General features: G+C 42.0%; 1 long non-coding RNA gene across 1 annotated transcript; it reads left to right on the forward strand.

The window, feature by feature from the left end:
• Nucleotides 1-791: 791 nt before the first annotated feature.
• Nucleotides 792-3,501, forward strand: LOC142964844 (uncharacterized). The gene is made up of 2 exons (XR_012957591.1): nucleotides 792-2,097; nucleotides 2,465-3,501. It is a non-coding gene; the product is annotated as an uncharacterized LOC142964844 (long non-coding RNA).
• The last annotated feature ends 2,700 nt before the right edge of the window (nucleotides 3,502-6,201 follow it).

The raw sequence follows: 6,201 nt of genomic DNA on the forward strand, positions 1-6,201 counted from the left end.
GAGAGAGGGAGAGGAGTGTATATGCGTGTGCGTCTCTGTGCCTCTGTGTGTTTATCAACATCACTAATGAGCTCATATAAACACCTGTGTGCTTGGGTGCATGTTGGTGATTGGAGCACCTGTGTGTTAGAGGCTAATTAAGAGAGATTAGAGTGAACAGTGATTTCCAACAAAACTACCTGTCAAACATATGCCCTTCATACCAAAACCATGAGACTAATCAATAAATAAACACACAGAGGCACTGAGACACACACGCACATACACTCCTCTCCCTCTATCTCTCTGTGTGTGTCTCTCTCTCATACAGTCATTCAGGTCTTGGAGACTTTTAGAGGACTCCTGTCTGCCTGTCTCACTCACTCACTCAGTCCATATAACGGTCTGTCTGCCTGTCTCTCTCTCACTCACTCAGTCCATCTAACTGTCTGTCTGCCTGTCTCTCTCTCCCACCCACTCAGGCCATGTCCACACTACTCCGTTTTTACTCCGTATTTGCTACGTTTACACTGAGCAGCCACACTACGCCGGAGTTTTGGAGCACCCTAAACGGAGGGATCTGAAGACTCCGGCGAGGTTGGAGGTGTTTGAGAACTCCGGGGTTGCGTTTGCGTGTGGACGGTCGGATACGGATGTGCTTAGAAAAAATTACGCCCACACCCGTGTTCGCTACTGGATTGGTTCTTGGCAACCATGACGTCTCCGTCCCTGATTCGTCACACTCACTATCACATGACCCGTACCCGGAAGAAAACAAACTGGGCTACCAGCGATTCATTCCAACATGGATAACTAATTGCAAGCGTTGCTGCTAGCACAACAGCTACATGATGTTGCTGCTAGCACAACAGCTAGCAGCAGCTATGCAGTAAAAGTCTGCATTTCTGTGGAGGAAGCAGCTGTTATTGGAGTGATTAGCGAGCGGCGTGACCGGCATCAGCCCTATGGAGCAGCGCGTTGTTTTTAGATTATAATGAGAAGACATGCTGCTCTAACGTTTTACTTCTTCCGTTTGGTAGCCTTGAGAGACCTTAGTCTGTAAGTATGTATTTATGGAGCATGAAAATATGTACGTAGATATATTCTATTCGCGTGTTTAGTATAACATTTGTGTTGTATTAAATGCTAATCGCGGTTAGCATTTCTCCATTGGCGGTAATGTTAAAATTAGCTTAGAAGCTAGCTAGGCGGACATGTTACATGCTGGCTATATCATGGATTGTTGTTTTGTATTTGTGTAATGTGTATAGGGACAGTTCGTAAAGCCGTATTTCATATTGTGCTTCCACAGTTTTACAAATAAAGATTCACACTGAAGTCTTGAAACTCTTCTATGGATTCCATGGTCTTTATTTCACGGATCTACTGTTAGCGATCTGCTAAGCTTTCCTGCAAGAAGGAAGAGAAGAATAGAGTGAGAGACGTGTGTTGACCACATGTATGGACCCATATTCTAGTAAACGTTTACGTGTAAGTGTTGATTTTAAAGTAAATTTGATGTGAGAGAGATAGACCCGCACCGCTGTAATGCTAATCGCGGTTAGCATTTCTCCATTGGCGGTAATGTTAAAATTAGCTTAGAAGCTAGCTAGGCGGACATGACGTTCAGAGCTACTAGTGAGAACAGACATCAACAACACGGAGGAAACGAGTGAGAGACCACATTGATGGACCCATAATCTAGTAAACGTTTATGTGTAAGTGTTGATGTTAAAGTAAATTTGGAGAGAGAGACAGAGCGAGTATTTTTTTTTTTTTAACTAAGCAAGCAATTCACTTCCTGTTTACACCGTCACGCGCATGCCCAGTGTAGTTAATGGTCACGTGCTGTCCGCCTTCGACGGCTGCCGTGTGGACGCAGATCAACTCGAGAATGATGCTGAAACTCCCGTGTGGACGGAGATCGTTTCTATTTGACAAATCTGCATCCAAGGAGAAACGGAGTAGGGGAGAGCGGGGTAATGTGAGACACCGGGTAATGTGAGACACCCCCTGTATCTAGGCAAAGGAACACATTTGTGGTCATGTGACCATTATGTTTTCAAGCCCCTCCCATTCCCCCCTTGCCATGAAGGAGAAGTTGGTGCTGGTGCTGTGGTAAGTATGTTTTTTCACAAAAATGTGTTTTTTGCATGTAAAAGTAAATTTTCTTGCTGTGAACTTAATCAACTGTTGTGTCAAAGCAAATTGATTCAGGTAGAAAAACTTATATCATACATGTTGATGAACTTCCAACATATAAAACCATGTGATTGATGCTAGCTGAAGATTAGCCTGAATTGCTAAGAGATGTTGTTTTTTCTAAAATAGTAGCTGTGGGGTAAAGTGAGACAAATGATGTGGGGTAAAGTGAGACACTGTCTCACTTTACCCCACCATGAAGCACAAGTTAAGTTTAGTCTTAAACATATTTTAGTGTAATATTACATTACATATGTTTTATTTTTAATGTCAAACATTGTAGAAAAGCCATCATGCCAAGAAACTACACCAGGAAGACAACCTGGGGCCAAACACCCCTCGCAGAGATGGAGAGTGCAGCCGCTGAGGTCATGCAAGGAAAGAAGTCCTTAAGAAAAGCTGGAAGGGATAGAAATATTGACAAGACAACCCTCAAAAGATTCATAAAGAAAAAAGAGAAAGGGGAAGTAAAATCAGTAGCCTGGGGTGCAGTAGCTGAGGCAAAGAGAATATTCACAGATGAGATGGAGGAGGAGCTTGCCAAACACTTGAAACAACTAGCTGACCAGTTCCATGGCCTTGCTCCAGTTAAGTGCCGTTAACTGGCATTTGAATACGCAGAGAAATACTATATCCCTGTCCCTGCCAATTGGACAGAGAAACAATGTGCAGGTAGGCTAGGGTGTGCAAGAGATCACATGATTCTGTAGGTTAACTTAGGCCAACTGATCTTGCCACAAAGCTAAATCTTATAATAATGAATTCTCTACTCTTTAGGAGAAGAGTGGTTTGGCAGCTTCCTAGCACGTCGCCATCTCTCTGTCCGAACTCCGGAGGCAACATCCCTGGGAAGGGCTACAGCCTTCAATAAAACTACAGTGGGGGAGTTATTTGAAAATCTGGCTGTAGTGATGGACAGGTGACAGAATTAATTCTTTAGTTGCAAATGTTTTATGGAGAACCTCAGAAGAATCCAGGGAAACAAGAAAGAGTGGGAGAGACCCACGTTTGCTATAAAAGAAAATGATGTGGCACATGTTCCTAAAGGTGATGTGGTGAAGAAGCTGCCTCAACCTAATAGGCCTGGAGGAACCACACGGAGAGAGCAACTCTTCACCTTTCCCTGTAACCTTCAGGGCTGGAATGTAGAGTAGGTCTTGTTATAGAGTATGAGGCTGATGTTCTAATCCAGGTGGGTCTAGTCCTGTGTTCTGAGTCCCAGGCTGTTCTAGCTGGTTCTGATTATGGTCCCATGACTGTGTTCTAATCTAACTGGTTCTATCTGTCATTTGAATGTTAATTAAAACATTTTGAATTATATTATGTTGTATATGATTTTGTTCGGAGTTACTTTCAAGTGTTTAAAAAAAATGTGCTTAATTGACCAATCCCCATGATTCTGTTACTAGTCCGATATTAGTTTTGGAATGTGTGGTTGTCAATCTAGCTGTCAGGATTCTAACTGTTACAACATGTGTTGTTATGGTAGTTTTAAAGTGGAAAAAGTAAGTGGATCAGTTTACCCCCAGCTGGTTCACTTTACCCCCTTGATTTCTCTAGTCTGTCTCACTTTACCCCTAAGCTGGGGTAAAGTGAGACACAAGACCACTTTTTTAAAAACAATCATATTTTCACTGCCCTTTGTCCTGAAGACATTCTGACCATTTCCATTGCTAGGAAACATCCTGAATTAATGGGAAATGTGTAAATTTTACTGGTATATCATTTTAGCTCGCCTAGAGGGGAGCAAATGTAAAAAGTGTCTCACATTACCCCGCTCTCCCCTAATGTGGACGGCATCAGTCCATCTAACTGTCTGTCTGCCTGTCTCTCTCTCCCACTCACTCAGTCCATCTAACTGTCTATCTGCCTGTCTCTCTCTCCCACTCACTCAGTCCATCTAACTGTCTGTCTGCCTGTCTCACTCACTCACTCACTCTCTCTCTCCTCTCTGTCTATCTTTCTGTCTGTCTCTCTCTCTCCCTCTCTGTGTCTCTCTCTATCATACAGTCATTCAGGTCTTAGATATTTTTAGAGGACTTTTCCCCTCTCACCCCCCCCCCCCCCCCCCCCCCCCCCCATTTCAAATTAAAGCCCCACAGAATGAATTCTAACTGGAATGCTTGTGATGAAGCCTCTCATTTTAGTGTCAAACATTATGATTCTGTCTCCTCTCCCCCTCTCTCACCCACCCAGTCCCACCCTTTCAAAATAAAAGCCCCACAAATACAAGATTCAATCCAAGAGTATGAATCTAAAATGCAGAAAAGAGAGTAGCGCTATCTCAATTGAACCTGAATGACACTACCGGTAACATTGGCGTGTGTATATATTGCGATTTCTTCGGGCAGTAGAAGCCACACTGTCAAAATTTCTTTAGGAATTTTCTAGTTATTATTATTATTAAGCCCGCAGGATTACAGTCAGTGTGCTTTGGCACAGGCAGTTTCACTGCCTTGTGCCACAAAGCCACACTGAATTACTAAATATCCATTGTGGATAAGCTGGACCATGCTGTTAGACACCTAAGTGTGTTCCTATTGTAAATTAAGGAAGGAGATTGCATCAACAAGAACAAGAGCCCAGGTCACTGCCAATGTGTTCACTAACCCATGCAAGTTGGAGGTGCTGCTACCAGGAATTGAACTATGGGTCTCTGGAGTGGTAGATGGGAACATTACCACATAAATGCAGGAATTGTTCAGACAATAGAATTTCTATTGGCATTCCTAACATAGCAAAGTTCATATGAAATGTATAATTTAAATACATATAAGAAAAGCTCCTCTGTTTGTAATCAAACTAGTCATTTGATCATGTTTAATAATGTTTAATGCTTGTGAAATACACTATATAGAGAAATCGGGGCCAGACAGTTGTTTGATTTTCTTTGAAGTGGAAACCGACACAGCCATTATTCTTTCAGTAAAATTATAAATAGGCAATGTCCAGCTTGTTGAATCAGTGAGATTGGGAAACACCAGCAGCATATTAAATGTATAATTAATTTGTGGTAGATTATTCATCCCAACTGCTGCAATGGGACCTATGAGAGAGACAGGAGGTCTGTTACTGTTGTGTTGCTGTTGTAATACTGAGCTCGGTAATAAATACAAGTCAAGTGGTTTGGAAGGCAAAGCGGAATCACTGTCTGAAGTGCTCGCAACAGGTCATTCACTGTTGAAGAATAGGGAGTTTCTATTAAATAATGAAAACAACTTTATTATAATAGAAATTTGAAACAAGGATGCCAATGTCGGTTGGGCCACCATTTTGGTTTAAACTGAAATATCACAATTTAAACCAAAATGGTTTTAAACTACAGATGAGGTTGCCATGAAATTTGGTACAAACATTGATGTTCCCCTCAGGGTGAACTGTAATATCTGAACTGTTAGATCCCTTAAGTCATCTAGCGCCATCATCATTTCAAAACCAAATACGAAAAACATTCCCATCAGCCTGAAGCTGTACCGCACTTTACATGTGTTGCTAATTAGCCAAAGTTAGCATGCTAACAAGCTAAACTAAGATGGTGAACATGGTAAACATTACACTTAAAATCAGCATGTTAGCATACTAATGATAGCATTTAGCTTAGCCCAGCATCACAGAGCCGCTATATGACTATGGACTCTTTGTTTGGTTTCCTGTATTCCTTACATTGTCAATACGTCATGCTACAAAGGAACATGTAGACATGCAAGTATTGTTGTGAGACAGAGTGGAAACAATCTGGCTACTGTCCACTCATGACAACAAGAACAGCCATCTTCTGAGCTCAGATTTTCCCCTGCCAGCTAATTACAAGCACCTAAATAGGAAACAGGTGCCATTGCATGTTACACGGGAAATTATTCTAAAGACTGGTCACAAGATGGCTACAGTACAGCGGAATCTTGATCCGGTCTGTGATGGAAGATTTCTATGATTAATCGGGAGAAGGGTGGAAGTTTTCAATCTGGATCAATAAACAGAGTCTCGAAAGAATCAAAGTTGTTGGTCTTCATTGCAATAAAG

Source organism: Anarhichas minor, unplaced genomic scaffold (assembly GCF_050575085.1).
Source record: "Anarhichas minor isolate MPS153535 unplaced genomic scaffold, ASM5057508v1 ptg000032l, whole genome shotgun sequence".
NCBI classification, from domain to species: domain Eukaryota; kingdom Metazoa; phylum Chordata; class Actinopteri; order Perciformes; family Anarhichadidae; genus Anarhichas; species Anarhichas minor.